This window comes from Somniosus microcephalus, chromosome 4 (assembly GCF_052327205.1).
Source record: "Somniosus microcephalus isolate GS21.2 chromosome 4, FLI_Smic_1.0, whole genome shotgun sequence".
NCBI lineage: Eukaryota > Metazoa > Chordata > Chondrichthyes > Squaliformes > Somniosidae > Somniosus > Somniosus microcephalus.
Genome location: NC_140990.1, coordinates 239,308,870 through 239,330,729, shown reverse-complemented (window position 1 = coordinate 239,330,729; position 21,860 = coordinate 239,308,870). Strand labels below are relative to the sequence as shown.

General features: G+C 45.3%; 1 long non-coding RNA gene across 4 annotated transcripts in view; it reads left to right on the top strand.

The window, feature by feature from the left end:
* Positions 1 to 21,860, top strand: part of LOC147120292 (uncharacterized) — a 199,630-nt gene that overhangs the window by 152,248 nt on the left and 25,522 nt on the right. For all 4 annotated transcript variants that reach the window (XR_015078158.1, XR_015078157.1, XR_015078156.1 and 1 more), the window contains one exon: positions 9,769 to 9,930. This is a non-coding gene — a long non-coding RNA (uncharacterized LOC147120292). The remainder of the gene's footprint in view (positions 1 to 9,768; positions 9,931 to 21,860) is intronic.

Sequence of the window (21,860 nt, the reverse complement as noted above, 5' to 3'; positions counted from 1 at the left end):
AAAGGTGAGCCAGTGACTCCCTCCTTAGGCTAGAACAGACAACAGCTGCAGGTGAGGTTACAGAAGTGATCTGTCACTAGTGAGAGAGGTTCTTCTCCCAATGAGGTGGGACTACACAAACACTTCAAAACTTGTTACAGAAAAGTCTAAGGGCTAGATTTTCAGTTGCTTGCGCCAGCAGTTAGCGCCTTAAGAGAAGTGATTTTCGGGCGCTATGCGTGTAGCGCCCGGGCGCAGCGCAGTTTGCGCCCCGCCCCAAATTAAGTTGCCCGTTAGCGCCGGCGCAAAGTTTAGCGGCCGCCCGGATGCACGCGCAGAAAATGACGTCACATCCTCGTGCAACGCCCTTTGGCCGCCCCGAATGCAAACTTCAGTCGGACCGCCCCATTGTGCGGCTGGCGTCCAGAGCGTTTGTAAAATGGAACGCAACACACCCTGGGGAGCGCACTATAAACGGCAGTCTGCATGTGTTGTGTGGAAGGATCCAGTGTGTTGTTGTGAACGGTGTATTTAGGTTTCCGGCCACCACCACCACCTCCTCCTCCTCCTCCTCCTGTTTTCCCCCCCAGACTCTGCCTTTGAAAAAAACACATGCACCCTTCCCCTTTAAGAGCTCACTGGCACCCGAGTGTCTGCCGTGCGCTGCGCCCGAGCTCGGGTGTTGCGCTCTGCACCGCCGGCTTAGCGCCTAGAGATAGTAGTAGAACGCCTCTTTTAGCGCTCCACCAACCTCTTAGGGCGAAGCCACTGAATTTCCGGCAACGGGGCGCTACTTTGGGGCGGGCGCTAACTTCGGGCGGGCGCTAAGGTTAGCGCCCCAAAACTGTCTATACTGAAAATCTAGCCCTAAATACATTAAAAATTATTTTCCCAACATTTTCTTACCTCTGAAACTCAACCAGTGTACCACTGGACCCTTCACACCACTTCTGCAGCTGTCATCAATGAAGAAACATTACAGTAGACCCACAGCACGCCACACTTACCCTGGCGTGGTGTTCGGACATCGGGAAGCCCGTAGTAGACCTGTCAAAATTAGAAAAAGCCTCTTAACTGCCTGTTAACTACCTGTTAACAAGCAGTTAAGTGCCTATAGAAACATAGAAGATAGGAGCAGGAGTAGGCCATTCGGCCCCTCGAGCCTGCTCCACCATTCAATGAGATCATGGCTGATCATCCAAATTCAATACCCTGTCCCTGCCTTCTCCCCATATCCCTTGATCCCTTTAGCCTTAAGAAATATATCCAACTCCTCCTTGAATATATTTGATGAATTGGCCTCCACTGCCTTCTGTGGTAAAGAATTCCACAAGTTCACCAATCTCTGGGTGAAGAAATTCCTCCTCATCTCTGTCCTAAATGGCTTACCCCTTATGCTTAGACTGTGACCCCTGGTTCTGGACTCCCCGGCCATCGGGAACATCCTTCCTGCATCTAGTCTGTCTAGTCCCGTTAGTCCTATAATCCTCTTCCCGCATGTGATAGGCCCAGCTGATCCCACACCAACTGATGTAAATCCTCAAGACTGTCTGAAACAAAGATAATTGATCCCAGAGGAGATTGATTACCTTTAAAATGATGCCAATTTTCCCTCTTTGGAGCATTCTAGAAAAAAAAACTTGACTTTTATTTTTACTTCTTCCCAGGCCTTGATATTCGTTTCGGTGTCACTCTAATTACCACAAGCACAACAGAGCCAGTGCCTCTGATGCACCCCTAGAGGCACGAGCCACCTGCGGCAACTATGGAAATGACGCTGTCCTTGTGATTTGGAACAGGACAGACGTCAATTGTGATCGGCGGCCACGAGTCTTGCTCCACTGTTCTGAGAGCAGGGGGGGACCTCAGAATTTTGGGCCAAAAATAGAATATGCTGGAAATGCTCAGCAGGTCAGGCAGCATCTGTCAAGAGAACACAATTCACAATTTCAAGTATTGAACCCTTCCTCAGAACTGGATTAAATGTTGACAACATTCATGATGCAGCTCAAGTTGTGGTCCTGTAGATGACTGACAACTGCACCTCTTCTAATGTAGAAGATGGACTCTGGCATGGGATCGGTCAACCTCATTCAGTTCACTCCTCGGTCAACATGGCTTTAAAATGTCCTGATGAGATACATCATTAGGCAGCTGTAGCTTTGGAGAACAACCACACTGTAAATGGTGAACAGCAGAGGCAAGCTTTTGAGAGGATTCTCATTCTTCTACTGATATCTATCTGCTAGTTTTTCTAAGCTTCTCCACCACCTGTTTTACTCCATGTAGTTTTAACGCGATTAACCTGCTGACTGTCTACAAAAGAAAGAGTTCTCTTCAGCCAATTCATTGTATGTTGCAATATTTATTGTATCTCTTTAGTTATGGTATCTTTTCAATTAGATTTTCTCAATATTTGACATTTTTATTAATATGTATTTTTTGAATTATTTTGGAGGGAAAATCTTTTTGTTTTTACTTGTTCTAAAGAATCTATTTTTGCCCACAAAATCACCAAAAGCGTATGTAAAGTATTTGCAGTAACTAAACATAACAGAAACAAATGGAAAAAAGATGGAATATGAAAGGATGTCCTGTTGGTCTCCTCCAGGCTTGTACCTAGAATTGAATCACTAAATATATTTTACACATATCAAGTGTGCGCGCTGCACCTGGGCCAGTGTGCACCAGAAGTGTATTTAAATAAGCTGACTTGATAAATACAGGCACAATTGACTCTCCCGATTACTTACAGGTTGTGTAGATGATGCATTGCAGTCCTGCCCCCCTCCCCCAATACTGCAATGGGACTGCTTAATTAGCTGCTTCAGCTCTTAGCCTTGAAAGTAAAATCTACTTTCCCACTGTTCAGTTTTGTTTATGTCTGCCTGCTGATTCAGTGATTCAATTGCTGCTCATTATTTAGATAAAGAAGTTAATCATTTTATAAAGGCTGGCATCAATTCCCTAAGGAACCCCTGCATATGCTCTTCTAATAAAAAAATATGAACATCTATTTATTATTACTCAATGTTTATGTCCTGTGAGTTGCTTGTCACTTCAATACTGCAGCAGCTATTCCACAAGAGACCAGAATTTTAGTGCTCGGATGCTATACAGTGAAGGCTCTAAACCTACCAAAGGCCACTGCCCTGACTTTTCTCTTAGCATTGAGAGAATCACTCCCTTTGTGGACTATATCCACACCATGACTATAAAACTGAGAGCTTGACTAGATAATCAGTTTGTTGTGGAGCTGGTTTAGCAATCATTAAACAGGTTGTTGCAATATCTCAATCAGTTCTGTGCAGATGCCAGGACTAAAGTAACCATATTCCAGCTGGATGAAGTCAGAGTGATCTAATCTCATGAAAAAGCACAATATTTGCTGCTTTTCACTCAACTGAGTTGATGCTAATTGAAGGGACAGTTGAAATAGATAAGCCAGAGGTGCAGAAAATTCTTCATGTAAGATTCTGGGACTCAAGTATTTTAACCTGAAAACCAGTAACTTTCTTTAGAATCCAACTTTTGGGAGAATGTTTTCTGATGGACCTTGATTCCACTCTTTGGGTTGTATTTTGATAACTTTTCTTGGCCTGACAGATTTCAGATGAAGTATGGTCAATGGCTCCACCATTCACCAGAGGTAGTGGGATTGGGTCTGAAGCGGGAAACGGTATTGCCTGTTTTTCTCCAGCCATTGGAGCTGGTCTGAGGATTGTTTCCATAGTTGAGTCTCTGGCAAACTGATGATGAGCTCTTTTTCCAATGGGGTTTATCATGGATATGCTTTCATGTCATTTTGGTTGCCTGATTTCCCCATTTACCAAAGCATCTCTGCTTTTTGGCCAATGTTGCAAAATATCTTTTATTAAAACAAGCCTGTAAGTCAGTGTCATTACTAGAACATCAATTTGCATTTATATAGTGCCTTTTGACTAAAAAAATTGTGCCAAGGCACTTCAGAGGAGGAAAAGGAGCAGACACCAAATGTTTCTAGGAGAGGTGACCAAAAGCTTAATTGAAATCAATGGGTTTTAAGAAAGCTTTTAAAGGTGAGGAGAGAGGTTGAGAGATGGAGGGGTTAGGAGAGAGTAGGGCCAAGATTGCTGAAGGCTTTGTCACCAATACAAAACAGATGGAGGAAGGACAGGAATCCATATGAAGCGAGAATCAAAGCATCAGCGGACACATACAGCTGGAAAAATTACAAATATAAGGTGGGGTGAGACCATGGAGGAATGTGCAGATGAGGAATAAAGATTTTAAATTCAGTGTATTGTGGGATATGGATACAGTGAGGACTGGGATGGTCATTGAGTAGAATTTGTTTTTTAAAATTTTTTTCTCAGATGTTGGCAATTTATTGTCGATGCCTAGTTGCCATGGTTCAACTACCATATGATGACACCGCACTCTAACTCCGCACCTCCACTCTTGATTCCATGACAACACTATCCTGTATGAATGCCTGTCTGACATTGAGTCCTGAGTGAGCCATAACTTTTTCTGGTTCAATATTGGAAACCTGAAGCCGACCTGTTCCACAAGAAACTTCACACCTCAAGCCCCAATTCCCATATCCCGCCCCAACTGCTTGCTAAGGCTGATCCTGCAAATGTGCAACCTCAGTGTCATGTTCAACCCTGAACTGAGCTTCAATCCCCATACCCAGTCCATTACCAAAATGGCTTACTTTACCTCTGGAACTTCACCCGTACCTCACCTTTTCTGCTGTTTATTCTTTCATTCGGGCATCTGTCATCTCAAGCTTGATTTGCCCAATTCTTTCCTCACCACACTCTCTGTACAAACTGTAACTCGTCCAGATCCCTATGACTCGTGTTCTAAACCACACAAAGTCCGACATACTCAACATCCTTTCTTCATCAAAATCTGCTGGTTGCTAGAACATTGACTTTAAAATCCTCATCCTCATTTTCAAATCCCTCCATGGCCTCACTCCTCCCTACCTGTACCATCTTGTTCAGCATTACATCCGAGCTCACACACCCTAGAGTTTAAGATTTAATGTTTTTACTGTTGTGAAGTTGATGCTCTCCTAATATTAAAATTTAACTTGCAGCCAGCAGAACTCTGTGCTTAGACTAGGAATCATGCAAGCTGCAGCCTTTAGCGTAACTTGAACCTGAGACCAATATTTGTAGTGTAAATGCCCACCTTGAAGAAGTTCTGCTCTTCTCTTCAACGGGATCTCCGTTTGGCTCTTCAACCTTGTTCATCTTCATTGCTTTCAGTTTCCCTTCTCATGTTTGATCAGGTATCTGCCAAGACTCGGTCTCACAGCCACATCATTTTCCCTTTTGTTCTTTCATCCCCTCCCCCATTTCCCAGCCCCCAAACTGGCCTTTTAATCTGTTTCATTTCCTGCCTTTTTTTTCCTCAGTTCTGAAGAAGGGTTTCGACCTGAAACATTAACTCTGTTTCTCTCTCCACGGATGTTGCCTGGCCTGCTGAGTTTTTCCAGCGTTTTCTGTTGTTATTTCGGATTTCCAGCATCTGCAGTATTTTGCTATCGTATTAGTGTAAACATCTTCTCTGACAGGAAGTGCATGTCATGAGGGTAAGCAGCGATGAAATAGGAAGAACAAACTTAACAAAACAGATGAAACACTTACAACTTAAAATTCAATAGTCAAATGGCTAAAAGCTAAAATTAATTACATTTATTAGCATATTCCCAGGGTTTTTGGCAATAAATTGGTCTTGCTTTTGGTATTAACTTGACTGCTTCATTGAAGTAGCTCAACTCCAGAGGAATGATCTGAATAATCCGCTGCAGATTAGGCAGGTTTAACTTTGTGTTAAGTCACCAAACACAATCAGAAGAAAAGTCTAAATGGGCCATTTAACCTGATAAGACCAAAAAATTAGTAATTAATTGTTTCATTGCGAATGGATGCTTAATTCATTGTCATTCCAGATTGATGGGGAGTTTTGTCTGGGTGAAGTATGTAATGTTTGACAACTGAAATGATATGTAGTTAGTCTGCCAAATTTATAAAATGAATCGGTGGATGGCTTAATCACACCTTTGCCTTCATGTAATTACATAGTATTTACAGCATCGAAACAGGCTATTCGGCCCAACTGGTCCATGCTGGTGTTTATGCTCCACAGGAGCCTCCTCCTACCCTTTTTCATCTAATCCCATCAACATATCCTTCTATTCCTTTCTCCCTCGTACTTATCTAGTTTCCCCTTAAATGTATCTACGCTATTCGCTTCAACTACTCATGTGGTAGCGAGTTCCACGTTCTAACCATGCTGTGGATAAAGAAGTTTCTCCTGAATTCCCTATTGGCTTTATTAGTGACTACGTTATATTTATTTTCAAATTATACTATTTTGAATATCGAACATCAAAGCTGAGATTCAGAACTGCAGCGAGAAACTTTATTCCGTATTTTGGAAAAGCAATGTGAGAAATTCATGTGCATTTACATGTGGAAATAAATAGACTTCAGTGATTTCAAGTAAAATTTTAGTTGTAATCCTAAAATAAATGTATGCATAGCATAATTAATGCGATAATATCATCAAAAGGGTACTGGCCTCAATGTTCGGGAACAATCAAGAAATATATGTCCCTAGCTCAGTTTGAACTGACACTTAAGGGGGACATTTAACCCCCAAAAACAGGTGGGTTTGGGTCGAGTGGGATGTTAAAATGTTAAAAATCTCAAACCTGAACCCAACCCACCCCAATTCCACCCATTTCTAGTTTTAATGGAGGCGGGGAAAAGGGCAGTCAACCAACCTGGTCCCAGGAGGCAGGTCACTCATTTAAATAATTTAATGGGGCTGTGTGCCTCAGATTTTTTCTCCATTTTAGGTTTAACCCTGGCGGGCCGGCTATCCCAGGTCTCGGGGAAACCCTGCAGCTAAAGGGAGACGAGGACTGATGCGTGGCTGAGGTCCGAGCTTTTCCAGCACTGCTTGTGGGCCAGGAGTGCTGCCCCCCAGCCCACCAAGCTAACCTGCTTTTCCACCCCCCCCCCCCCCCCGGGTGATCAGATCCCCACCCCCCACAAACCAATCTCCCCCGACCCGGCTTTTCCAATCTCCCCTGACCCTCCTCCCTCTTTCCGATTCCTTTCTTCCTTCCTCCCTCCCCTCTGCTCCCCGGCTGCAGCCTCTGATCTCTCACCCCCATCCTTCCAATCTATTCCCCCCCTCTCCCCCCCCCCCCCCCCCCCCCAACCACAGACACTGGTCTCCGATGTCCATGAACCACCGCCCCCTCCCCCAAACACTGGCATGGCATCCGATCTTCCCCACCCCCACCACCCCGGCTTTTCCGAACCCTCCCTCCCTCCTCTCTGCTCCCCGGCTGCAGCCTGGTGTTGAAGGCCTACACACCCGACAGCCAGCCAGCCTCTCAATCTGGCTGGCTGTGGCCGGCAAACGGAGACAAAAAATGTTAATAAGGTCCTGCCGCTAAATCTGGCAGGACCTGAGGGAAACCTGTTCTTCCAGGTTTCCCGAATGAAAAACAGCTCTACCGCTCTCCTCCCGCTTCCTTGTAAATAACAGGGCCTTAAATTAGAAATGTCTTATTGGCCCGAATTTGCAGTCCATGATGACGGTGAACTGCCATCTTTCACCGTCACTCCGCCTTTGAAACTGACCGTAACTTCAGGATTTAACCCATGTGCAGCCTAACGCGGAAATCCTGAAGTTGCGGTCTGTCATTCACTGCTCCTCCACAGGCTGCGCTGTGACACCCAAGTTCCACCCCCACCCCCAAGGGCTGGCAATCAGTGAAATCTCTCAAATCATGGAAACTGACAAAAACTTTGGCTCTTTTGCAGTAATTACGCTGTTAAATACCCCATTAAAAGTTAGAGCCTTTTAGATTAGGTGTAACTAGGGTTTTAACAGTGTATTGACTGTTAAACAAAGGTTAAGGCCCTGAAAAACCAATTTAATTTTGTGCAGTGTCAAATTTATCCATTTTAATAAAAATTAAATTTTTTAAGGATCTACATTTTTTCCTTTTTATTTCAGGCTTGCCTTTTCCCTATGTGAGAGCCCAATCTTTGTTTTGCTCTCTAATACTTTTTAAAAAGTTAGCATTTTAGGAGCTTCTTCACATCCTGGTTCTCGGTCTGAGAGAATTCTGCATTTTGATTGGTTGCTTAGACAGCTTGTTGATGTCACAGCTGCTCTTCGTTGGGAATCCCCATTAACTTCCATTGATTTGAAATATGCGTCGGAAAACCCAAAATTCTCGACTCCGAGATCATGAGATCTTTGTGCGAAGTTTACTTCGGGGCCTGTGACGAACGCCTTTGCTTTGCTGCTGACCGCAAATATGGGCCAATAAATCTAAAGGCCCTCTGTAAATGTGGTCATGCACATATTTTTCAGTTAAATACATTTATTTTAAGCACCTCATTAAATGGAAGTCCTGAAGCTGGTTCAGAAAAGAGCCATGAGACTAATCCCCATCATCAGACTGATTTTATAAGGGAAAAATGAGAGAAACAGCATTGAAAGGTGATTGAGAGGTGATCTCAAAAAGGCGTATAAAATAGGACAAGGGGACAGGGGTTCAAAATAGTAGAAAGCCAGTTTAGGACTGATGTCCGGAAGATTGTCACATAAAGAGTGATCAACATGTTAGCCCTAACTTTAACCTAATGCACCCAGTGAGAATGGGGCATGTTGGAGTCGGACACCTGATTTACACCCTGCCCAATTTTTATGCTCTGTTGACTTCAGTTAAGCCAAAATTTGGGTGGGGTATAAATCTGGCACCTAATCCAAATGCATTAGGTTAAAATTGGGGCTGTAGAATGGACTTCAAAATGAAGTTGGATGCCACACTGTGGTAACTATAAGTTCCTTCTGGATGGATGAGTTAAGATGAGTCATATAGCCTTTCTCCTCTGTGACAGATGGTGCTTTGTTTCTACTCTGCTGTTTGACATTTTTGCTGAAAATATTCTGTTTTAGCAAGAAAAGAGTTACATATTTTACTTGGTCAATATACCCATTGGGTAGATTTATCTTTTCTGTTAATAATGTTCATGCCCTGATCCTTCCTTTAGGGAGACATTTATCATGATGACCTGGCTGAGATTGGGGACTTGGCTTATTGAAAATTGTAGGCTATGGACACATTGTACCGCTCTGTGGCAGAAAATATTAAGGGGGTGAAATTGGGGGCCTTTGCGCTTCCCATTAGCGCTCCTGGGGGTGCTAACAGGGCACAAATGGCTTTGCGAGCGGGCGCGGTGCTGACATCAACTCCTGCCATATTCGGCGGGAATTTTGCAGCAGCGCTATGGCGATGCACCCCGATCTTCTTCGCCTGGAGATCATGATGTCATCGCCGTGCGCATCGCCCCGGTAGCACCCCGGACCCGAAATTGACTTCATTTGCAGAAGGTTATGGGACGAGATTGCACAGTGTTATCCCAAGGACCTGCATCCAGTGCCGCAAATAGTTTAATGACCTCACACGGCTGGTCAAAGTGAGTGAAGGCTTCAGCAAATTACATATCCCACCATCTGCGCCAAAAGCCTCCCACTGCTCAATGCACCACACCCCCATCAATCACCTACCAACAATCTCTACCTATCACCACTCATACCTCACAATCATAGCTTCACTTCACTCTCAAACATTTACTACTGCTGCAATACTCACACCCACATCTCACGCCTTGCACAAACTGACAGCTATTCAACCATGGTAGACACATCACCCAAACACATTGCACCACACTCGCTGACACATTTCTCTTTCTCTTGCAGGCCAAGATAGCCGTAGCAGGAGAGAGTAACAACAGATGGGAGACGGCCAAACCACAATTGAGAACCTGACGGACCTGGAGGAATCCATCCTTGAAATCATTGGAGGGGCAGTGACAGAATCCATTGCCAGCGGATATGTTGAAACAATTGCTGATAATGACGGTATAGTCATACCTAATCCTTCTTCTTGCATCCCATTTCCCTCTCATTCCACAATTTCTTCTCGCTTAAAAGCTGCTGATAGTGTATGTTCTTATGCTTATAGATGCATTTAAGGGGAAGCTAGATAAACACGAGGTTTGTTGTACTGCTATTCTGCCTTTGTCCTTGCATCTGCCTATCGGCCAACCAGCCTAGACTGCTGCCGCCCATGCCAAAGTGGTGCAGTCTACAGCCGGGCCTTTTAGGCCCACAGCTGACCGAGGTCATCCTGTAAGGCCATCTGTAGTCTTCCCCCACTGAAAGTCAGCAGCCTTCCAGCCACTGGGGGAGCACTGCGAAGGAACACTGGAGCAGGTAAAGGCACACGACAGACATACAGTAAGGGAATGCTCAAGGGTGAATAGTTGAGATTGTCATTTTGAATGGATATGGATTAATTTATGAATTTTGTTTGGAATGTGAGTTTTGTGGTGGCTTTCATTTCAGCTTTGTGCCCAGGAGGATGCCGAGATGGTATGATGGGAAAGTGGTGAGCAATGGGGATCTGGGGTTTCAATCAGTCAAATCGGAGTCTGATGAGGCGCTCACTGACAGCCCATCCGGAATGGGGATTTGCTGCCTGCCTCATCCTCGTCCTTCTCCTGAGGTGGTCCTGTAATCCCTGGTGGCAAGGGCTGCGCCTTCATGGTGGCAAACTTATGTAGCATGCAGCAGGTCACCACAAAATGGGACACCTGCTCCAGTGAGTACTGGAGAGCTCCTCTGGAGTGGTCAAGGCAGCAGAACCTTGCTTGAGCACCTTGATGGTCTGCCCGATGACGTTCCTGGTGGTAGCATGGCTGTCATTATGAGTGCTGGCCATGAGTGGTGGGGATGTGAGGGAAGTCATCAGCCAAGTGTAGAGCGGATAGCCCTTGTCTCTGAGCAGCCACCCTCTAATTTGCTGTGGTGGCTGGAGAATTGCTGGTACACCGGACTGGCGCAGAATGAAGGCATCATGTCTGCTGCCAGGACAGCGGGCATTCGCCATCATGATGTGCTGGGCATGGTCACACAACAACTGCACATTAATGAGTGGTAGCCTTTGCGGTTACGGAACATCTCAGCATTGTTACATGGTGTACGCAAAGCCACGTGTGTAGAGTCGATGGCGCCTTGCGCCATGGGGAAGTCCGCTATCCTGTCAAAGCCAAATGTGCGCTCGTCTTTCTCTCTGTTCAGAGAGAAGGTAATGAAATCCCTTCTCCTGCAGTAGAGAGCCTCTGTGACCTCTCAGATGCAGCAATGGACGGCGAACTGGGAAATGTTAGCTATGTCTCCTGCTGCAGACTGGAGGCATCCATTGGCGAAGAAATTGAGGGCCACTTGGAAGCCGTTGTCACCCTGCTGTGAGGCTGCAGGTCTGGTTGCAGGAGGTGGCAGAGTTCTGTGACCACCTCCTTGGTGAAGAGGAGCTTCCTAATACACTGCTCCTGGCTTAAGTGGAGATAAGAGAAGTGCTCTTGGAAGCTCCTAGGTGGGTAAGGCCTCGTGCTGAGAGCCCTACTGGCCCTCCTCATCCTCCCTCTGCGAGCAGCTTGTGATCTTCTCCGCACCATCTCCCGAAGATACTCGAGCGCGCGGGGGACTGCAAGTAGAGCCCCCATGATTGTGAGCAAGTGGTGTGAGCAGAACCCTTTTTAAATGAGAAGCAAGGCGTTCTCCACTTGCAGCAACATGCCATGACCTCAGCAACTATAAACCTGTTTAGAGAGCTCCAAGAGTTGCAGAAACTTAGACAGAGCCATTAAAACTGAAAAAGCATGTCGGTTGCAAGTTTTTGCTAGTGATCCCTTTTAAGTAGTGCTGCTGGGGGCTTCTTCCTGCTGCTGAATGCTTGGTCAGCTGGTTGTGATTGAGAGGACGGTAAGTGGGGTAGCAACATCCAAAATGGCGTCACATCAGTATTGCACACTCATTGATGTCATGATCTGCCTCATTTCTATTCCTGCTGCAAGCGCCGGCAACGGCAGCGTGCTGATCTGCCCAAAATTGCGGCCGCCCCGGGACCCGCTGGAAGTGAGTTGGCCGTCATTTTCTCTTCAAATCGGGCCTTAATGGCCGGTGCCAAACCCCCAAAATTTCTAGGCCAGAGTTTATTTTACAGCAAACAGTTCATTTACACAGCAAACGGAGTCTATTTAAACAGTCTATTTACTCAGCAAATAGTCTATTTAAACAGTCCATTTACAAAGCAAACAGAGTCTATTTAAACAGAGTCCCCGCAAACTGAACTCGTGACCGAAACTCCAGCAAAATCTCCCAATAAAAGCAGGATTGTTTCTCCAGCAAAAGGAAGTAAGTGGAGAATAGTTACATAATACAAATTATGTGCATAAAATCAATGCCAGTCACTTACAGCAGTGTGGCCTCCAGGTGTGATGGACGGGGGAATTACTCAATCATTTTCATTCTGGCTGGGTGGTGTCATTATATGCAGCCATTTTTTTCAGCTAACAAAATACACATTGCCTTTCTTTTATATTTCTCTATGAAGATTATGAAAATTTCTGACACTAAATATTATGGTGTAGTGGCATAGTTTATTAGTGCACCAATCCAATGTGCAATAGGATTTACCTCCAGAATATCCAAACTCTAAGCCATCAAATATTGTCTGATACATTTTCAAATTACAATAGTTTTATAGTAAATCTCATAATGGCTATAATCTTATTAAAGAATTATTTAAATAGTTACAAATAAACACATTCTAAAAGTGTGCTTGACTAACTTATTATTTTTCAATTTCTATATGAATCTCTACAGTGGCTTAACTCTGTCACTCTTCAAATACTCACAAGTAAGGGCGCGTTCAAGCAACTGAAGTTAATATATTTCCTCAGAAAAGTGTCACTGATCAATACCAAATGATACCATGCAAATAGGGTTAAATTATATAAGCACAGTGGGATAGCTGGTGAGAGTTACCATCTCTACAGGGGGTATCTAGCAAACTGCAGGGAATCGCAGTTTACTTTCTCACTCATTGCTGAAAGTGAAATATCTATGGTGAAAATAACAAAAGAAAAGAAATATGTTGATTTTCATTTAAAAAATGGAATGTAAATGTTATGTTAAATGAGTTTATTACCCAATGCAATCTTTCTTTTGGAATTAGTTAAATTGTGTAATGTAGTGGAAGGAAACAGCAAGAATGCATGATTTAGGAATCATTTATAGTTTATAATGGTTCTAGCCCATTAAAAACACTTTTTAATAATCCAAATCAAAATGTTTCTTCAACAGCATTTTTTTTTTACAGTATTTGATATTCAGACCTTGATGGCATGCGTGGCCTCAGCATGCAGGAGTACTTCGAGCTATAGCACTGGGGAGCCACAGCTTCAATTCTCACTTCACTGAGTTTTCAATGTCGATAGGAACAATAGCAAAGACGGTCTCCATGGGTTGCTGTACTCCTCCGCGTGACCAGCTGAAGAGCACCATTGGCAGAGCCCTGGGAGCAGGTGGTGTTGTTGCAGGAGTTGGTTGGCCCGAAGGAAAAGGATGTTGCATGTTTGGAATAATCTAACCGTTAAAGTAATGGAGACAAAGGCAATAGGGGTGTTCAAAATTCAGTTGGATGCTAGACGGGTGGGTTAGGATACAAGAGGAATAAGCTTCCTGGACCAAATGGGCGCTTCTGGTTATTGACTCTTATTGAGTTTTTATGATCTTACAAGGTTATTTTTTTTATAACATGGAAAAAAAAGTACAATTGTCCTTTTTGATGTCGCAGGAATACTACTTGTAAAGTCTGTAGGTATTATGGCGAATTAATACACAGACTACAAGAGTAACTTTAACAGGACTTTACTATTCGAAGGTCAGGGCGAATCTGCCCAATAAATCCTGACACAGCACTTATATACCGGTGTGGTCACCGTCGGTATTACAGTATACAGCAGCCAAGATAAAGTAGTGCCACACCTAAAATAGTTCTGTTAAAGGTGGACGGTTACATACAATAGTTCTCTTAAAGGTAGAACAGTTACATACACTACAATCCTCCCTTTTTAGCTTACAACATACTTATTCCCCATTAACATAACATCATAACATATATACAACTTATGCAAAACAGTTCACAGATTCAGTCTCTCTGGAGGCTTCCTGACTCTGTCCGGATAACGCCTCGGTGGTGTAGTAGTTTTCGGCGGGGTAGTAGGTTCTTCTGGCAAGGTCGATTCGGCTTGAAGGACAGTGTCAGGTTCATCTGATTCCAGTATTACCAGATCGGAGGTAGGTGCTCTGGGTATCTCTGCTTCAACATTAGCCGTGTAAGGTTGTGGAGTAGGTTGGTCCTTTGTGGATGACCCTATGATCTGGTCAACATGGCGCCTTATTATGCTGTCACCAATGTCCATGGTATACATCAGCGGCCCTAGCCTTTTCCCAATAGTTCCAGGCTGCCATTTCTCGGTACGGTAGTCCCGGGCCAAAACTTGTTGACCTACCTGAAAGGATCTAGTTGGCCTTTCATTCATGCCCTGAAATTGCCGGTTCTCTACGTCCCTTCTGACGTTTGGCTTAATCAAATCCAGCCGGCATCTTAGTCTTCTATTGAAAAACATCATGGCGGGAGTTTGGTTTGTGACCGCATGTGTTGCATTCCTGTACGCCAACAAGAAGTTATCTACCTTATATTGTAGGTTGATGTCTTCATTACCCATGGCCTTTATGGCCTTCTTGAAGGTCTGGACAAACCTTTCAGCTAATCCATTGGTGGCGGGATGGTATGGGGCTGACGTGTAGTGCTTGACCCCATTCCTTTTTAAGAACTTCCTGAATTCTTCGGACACAAATTGCGGTCCATTATCAGAACAGATCTGTTCCGGCAGCCCATTCCTGGCAAATATGGTCCTTAATACTGTGATGGTTTTTTCCGTGGTGGTGGAGGACATCTTTGTTACCTCCGGCCACTTGGAGTGTGCATCCACCGCGATTAGAAACATTGAGTCCATAAATGGACCAGCAAAGTCGACGTGTACCCTTTGCCAAGGAGATGAGGGCCACTCCCATGGATGCAGAGGAGCTTGTGGTGGCGCGTTTTGGACCTTCTGGCATCCTAGACAGCTCTTGGTTATTTCTTTGATGTCTCCATCAATACCTGGCCACCACACAAACGCTCTTGCTAGGTTCTTCATTTTCACTCCACCCAGATGCCCCTCGTGAAGCTCCTTTAGCACCTTATGCTGAAGTTTGGGTGGAATCACCACTCTAGATCCACACATCAAGGTTCCTCAGCACACTGACAGCTGTTCTTTTCTTTGCGAAAATGCGGGCAGCGTTGGTTCGCCATGTGCTGGCCATCCCTCCACTGTTAAATCGTAGACTCGTGAGAGAGTCGGATCATTTCTTGTTTCATTTTCGATCATCGAATTTGTTACTGGTAGACATTCCACTATGGATGAGTGGAACATCTCTACCGGGTCCACTGTAGCCGCCTCTTCTACTACTGGCAACGGTAGGCGCGATAACCCATCAGCATTTCCATGCTGTTTGGACCTTTTGTATTCGATGTCATATTGGTGTGCCCCAAGTAACACGGACCACCTCTGTAGCCTTTGCGCTGTCATAGTGGAAATGGCCTTGTTAGGGTTGAATATGGACACCAACGGCTGGTGGTCTGTCAGTAATGTGAACTTCTTGCCCTGCAGGTAATGATTGAATTTCTTTACTCCCCACACAAGGCTGAGGGCCTCCCTATCTATCTGGGCATAATTTCGCTCAGCGGAGGTCAATGATCGGGACGCAAATGCGACTGGCCTTTCCGAGCCATTTGGTAACTTGTGTGAAAGTACTGCTCCAATTCCATAAGGGGAAGCATCACAAGCTAGACGAAGAGGTAACGTTGGGTTGAAATGAGCCAACACTTCCTCAGAGGTAATCAACGCCTTGCTTCTGCGAAAGGCCTTCTTACAGTCCTCGCTCCACTTCCACGGTACTTCTTTCCGCAACAGAGCATTCAGCGGATGCAGCACCTTGGATAGATTTGGCAGAAACTTGTGGTAATAATTGATCAACCCCAGAAACGATCTCAACTGTGATACATTTTCCGGAGCGGGGGCCTTCACGACAGCTTCTATCTTGTCAGGTGACTTGTGCAGCCCCTCTTGGTCAATGACATGACCGCAGTACGAGATCCGTTTCTGGAAGAACTCACATTTCTGGCGATTAACTCGAAGGCCATATTCCTTCAACCTGGTGAGCACCAGTTTCAAATTTGCGAGGTGTTCCTCCTCGTCCTCTCCTGTAATCAGGATATCGTCCAAGTAACACTGAGTGCTTGGAATACCCTGTAAGACCTGCTCCATGGCCCTCTGCCAAATTGCTGGAGCCGAAGCTACTCCAAAAACCAGTCTATTATAATGATACAAGCCTCTGTGCGTGTTGATTGTGAGATACTGGCGCGACTCTTCCTCGACTTCCATTTGTAAGTATGCTTGTGCCAGGTCTATCTTGGTGAAGTGTTTCCCGCCAGACAATGAAGCAAAGATATCCTCAATCCGCGGAAGCGGGTATTGTACCGTGTGAAGCACCGGATTAACTCTGATCTTGAAGTCTCCGCAGATGCGGACCTTTCCCGGTCCCCCTGGCTTGTTACTTGATGAAGGCTTCATGACGGGAACAATGGGCGTGGCCCACTCACTCCAGTCCACCTTAGACAGTACCCCTGAACGTTCAAGCTCTTCCAGTTCTGCCTCCACAGCAGGTCGTATCGCGTAAGGTACCGATCTGGCTTTGAAAAATTTTGGGCTTGCATGTTCTGCAATCTTGATTTTTGCTTTAATTCCTCTCAGTGTTCCCAGTCCTTGTTGGAATACCTCTTTAGCTTCGTCCAATATTCTGGACAACCGTTCAGGTTTGACATCTTCCTTTCCGGAATCTACCGTCATTGTGTTTAGTGAATGCCAGTCTATCTTTATTTTCCTGATCCACTCCCGTCCCAGAAGTGGTGGACCTCCCTTGGGCAGCACATACATGTCCATCCCTTGGTGATCTTTGTCCTTGTATCTCACCTTGACTTTTATCTTTCCGATGGGGTATACTTTGTGCCCCGTGTATGTCTGCAATACTATCTCCGTATCCCGTAGGGGAATATGTTTGAATAACTTTTTGTAATCTTGCTTATTCATGACCGTCAACGCCGATCCGGTGTCCACTTCCATCTTCACTTGGACTTTTGCAATCTGTAGTGTGACCCAGATAGTTTGTCGGTCAGCTTCTTTACTCACATTGTGAATCCTCAGACTACCCAGTTCCTTGCTGTTGGAGTCTGAGTCCGAATTCTGTTCATCTGGACTCTTCCCAGTCACCTTATGTACCTTTCTGTACTTCTTCTGCGGTGACTTATTATTGCTGGTCTTCTTTCCTGACCGGCATACCTTAGCTATGTGACCAAGCTTGCCACATTTTCTACATTCCTGGTTTTTAAACCAGCATTGGTTCTGGTCATGTGTTGTCTTCCCACAACGATAAAATTTCGTTGTACCCGAAGTCATTTGATCCACACTGAGTACCGCTGTCTTCCGCTGCATTTCCGCCGTGCCTCTCGTTGCGGCTTCGTGCAATGCTGCAATAAGGACAGCCTTATCAAGTGTAAGATCGTTCTCTTCGAGCAGTCGTTTTTGTGTTCCTTCCTTCGACATCCCACACACGAACTTGTCTCTCAGTGCCTCTGTCAGATTTACCCCAAACTGACAGTATTTTGCTAGCCTACGCAGTTCAACCAGGTACTCCACGTTGCTTTCCTCTTTTCGTTGCGTTCTCACGTAAAATTTAGATCGTTCCGCTAACATCAGCGGTGCGGGGTTAAAATGATCCTTCAGGACAGCAACAATATTAGCGAAAGACTGATCCGCCGGTTTAGCTGGTGATAGAAGATGCTTCAATAACCCGTATGTCTTCGCACCCATTGAGTTTAGTAAGGTTAGAGCTTTGTCATAATTTGCTATCTTATTGACCTTACAATATATCTCGATGCGTTCTACATACGTGGCCCAATCTTCCACATCGGAATCGAAACCGTTGATGTTACTACGCTTAGGCATCTTCACACTCTTCCTGAGAAACAACAACGAAATATTTCTTTAACTTTTTTTTTCAAAATGGCGGTTTCCCGCGCTTGTCTTCTTTCCCCGCCCACTTTCAAAATGGCGGTTTCCCGCTTCTGTCTTCTTCCCCGCCTACTGGCGGCTTCCCGCGTTTCTTCCCCTGGCGGGAGGGGTAAGCTTTTCCCTCGGGCGATGACCGCTGGCTTTCGGGGTTCGCAGCCTGCGCGTCGGCTTCAGTGTGTTCCTTGTTCCCTTTTCTCGGCAGGGCAACCGGCGCTGGGTACAACCCGTTGACGGCGAACAGTTTCAGCCGCTGGGCTGGATCTCGCTCAGTCTCCCTCGCTCGGGCTCTGTCTCTCCCGCTCGCTCGGGCTCTGTCTCTCCCTCAGCGGCTTCCAATCGCGCCTCCCAGCCCTCTCGCAGTCCGGTGCTTTCCTCCCCGGCTGCGGCTGAGTTCACCGCGGTTTACTTATTTTTATATCTTCCCACGCCTTACGATCCCGGTCGCAGCGCCTCGTGGCCTCGGTAGCTGCCCGACCTTTTTCGCCGGTCGCGGTCTAGCTGTCTCACGACGCCGTTGCGTCTCCCAGCCCGCTTGTACCGCGGCTTCCGTGCTCCACGCTGCCCCAGTCTCAGCGCCTCTGGGCCCGACTTCTGTCCGGCTCCTTTCCCCCGACCGTGGTCGAGTTCACCGCCCTTATCCTCCGTTTATTTTTTTATTTTCCCTTTACTCACAGTCACCGTGGCCGACTTGCTTCTCGTGCTGATCGGCTCACTCACCACCGTGGCAGAAGAGACAATCAGTGCCTGTTGCTGATGGAAGGCTTCGTGTCTGAATTCTTCCTTCTTCCTTGCTCTGCAGACTCGAGTTTTCTCTCAGCAGAACGACGAGGGCGGGTGCCTCTTCTCGATGCTCGTTAACTGCTTCGGAAGTATTGTTGCCGCAGGGTAAGATCGAACTCGTCGCCACTGTAAAGTCTGTAGGTATTATGGCGAATTAATACAGACTACAAGAGTAACTTTAACAGGACTTTACTATTCGAAGGTCAGGGCGAATCTGCCCCATAAATCCTGACACAGCACTTATATACCGGTGTGGTCACCGTCGGTATTACAGTATACAGCAGCCAAGATAAAGTAGTGCCACACCTAAAATAGTTCTGTTAAAGGTGGACGGTTACATACAATAGTTCTCTTAAAGGTAGAACAGTTACATACACTACACTACTAATGCATTTTTTCCTGATTGGGGGACCATGGCTTCTGACATTTTTACTTTATTTTCAAATCCCGTGATTTTTCTGAGGAGTCATGTGACCTATTTACTATGTTCTGGCAATGCTGTTATATAACCAGCTGTTGGGAAGATGGCCTCTGATAATGTTGGAAATCACAAAACAAGCCTGAAATGTACCGTGGCTGCATAAATATTGGAGATATTATTTCTCATTTGACAGCAAGTTAAAATATGCTGCCATTATTTTTATGCTTCAGTGAAAAGGAGTTTCGGTAGCACATGAACACAAGGGGCACGGTTTAAGTTGAAAATCAGGTCGACAAGTGATAAATCTAGCAGGGAGTCTCACGCCATTTGTAGTATAACTACAGTCTGATGCAGCGCCATGTTGTAAAAATGCCCAGGCTGTCCATTTGACGACATAGGCACTTCAGAAACAAGCACTCTCAGTGCATTCTCTTAACGTTACAACTTAACTAGTTGGGTGAGCCAAGAACTGCAGTTAAGCATGCACATGGGCCTGAGATGGCAATCTGTTATGAAGGCACCCTAAGGCATGAAGACACGCAAAGGCATGAAAGCACCCTAAGACAGTAACACTTATCAGAAAGGCTTAAAGGTATGTTGGTTCCCAACACCAGAAAAGTGGACAATTTAGCTTTTTTTCTTGCCTAACAGGATCTTTCATGGAATGATGTTAGCCATGTTTCTTCACCACAAAGCATTTTTTATTGCAAACAATCTTGAGCCACACATTTTAAATCAGTAAGATGTTATCTGTAATAACAACAGAAAATGCTGGAAACACTCAGCAGGCCAGGCAGCATCCGTGGAGAGAGAAACAGAGTTAATGTTTCAGGTCTCTGTACCTTCGTCAGAACTGGAAAAAGTTAGAGATGTAACAGGTTTTAAGCAGATGCAGAGGCAGAGAAAGGGGGCTGATGGGAGGAAAGAGCAAAAGGAACGGTCTGTGCTAGGATGGAAGGCAGGATAGATTAAATGTTGCAAATGGGGATGGCAGAATAATCAACAGCTGCCATGTGGAAAAAAATAGGGGCAGGGGTTATGGTCTGAAATTGTTGAACTCTATGTTGAGTCCAGAAGGCTGTAAAGTGCCTAATCGAAAGATGAGGTGCTGTTGCTCGAGCTTACGTTGAGCTACATTGGAACAGTGTAAGAGGCTGAAGTCAGAGTGGGAGTGGAGCGGAGAATTAAAGTGACAGACAACCAGAAGCTCGGAGTCGCCTTTACGGACTGAATGGAGGTGTTTCGCAAAGTGGTCACCCAATCTGCGTTGGGTCTCCCCAATGTAGAGGAGACCGCATCATGAGCAGTGAATACAGTATACTAGATTGCAAGTACAAGTAAATCACTTTCACCTGGAAGGGGTGTTTGGGGCCCTGAACAGTGGGAAGGGAGGAGGTAAAAGGGCAGGTGTTGCATCTCCTAACATAGGATGTTATTTGTAGTCTGATGCACTCTGATAATTTTAGAAACTATTAACCTTTCTAGCAATTATTTCAGTTGTAGGGTATTTTGCTGTCAAAAATAAAATGTTTAAATTTGACGTGTTCTCCTCCAAAACAAGCATTTCAACCTCACTGATATGTGGGAGTCAAAATTCAGGCGCGGCCATCGTTGGGAACAGTGTATATTCCCTGCGTCTGAATGGTGTGGACTGTAGAAAGTATATACAGATCCTTAATTTTTAATATTTCTTGAAATGCTTTGCCAGGCAAAACGGTTTTACAAAGTGAAATAAAGTTGGTGAATGTAACAAGCAGTCTTTCACTGATAAGGCAGGAAGTGTAGTGTATGTAACCTATACTACCTTAAGAGGATACCTTAAGGTGATGGACTACTTTTTAACGGCTCCTGCACATTGTAGTACCGGTGGTGACCACACCGGTGTATAAACCCTGCGGAGCAAAGTGTACCTCAGTTCCGCCCTGACCCTCAATCACTAAAGACCTGTTTACTTAATTCTGTTGTCTGTGTCCTGTTATTGATTATAACTGCACTTGTAAACACAGACTCAACAGGAAGCATGGTTGTGACTGCAGGGGGTGGTGATAGTCAACAGAGAGAAACAACCCCCCTGAGTATTGTAGGCATGGTGTCTCTGGTGACCTTTCTGAGGTGAGAAGTCAAACCGTTGAAGTTTTGAAATGCAGAATACGGCAGAACTCATGAACCAAACCAAATGGTTTTCTGCCACCCTTGTAAACTTCAGGAGTTAATGAACTGTTTTGGGCTGTGATAAGGACAAACTGAATACTAGCCACACAGGATGTGTGAGTGTAAACGTTTGACAGCTGAAACAGCTCAGACCAACATTAAAGGAACATTTCACTATCTCTGAATGAATGATTTAATGCAAAAGACAAGGAAAGCTGTATAAAGCACGGCGGCTAAAGAAAATCAGCACTGCAGTCAGAGGAAGGTGGCCTGGCCAGTCATCTCACCTATGGGGATCAAGCTACAGTCAGAGGAAGGAGGGGCCTGGCCGGTCATCTCACCTATGGGGATCAAGCTACAGTCAGAGGAAGGAGGGGCCTGGCCGGTCATCTCACCTATGGGGATCAAGCTACAGT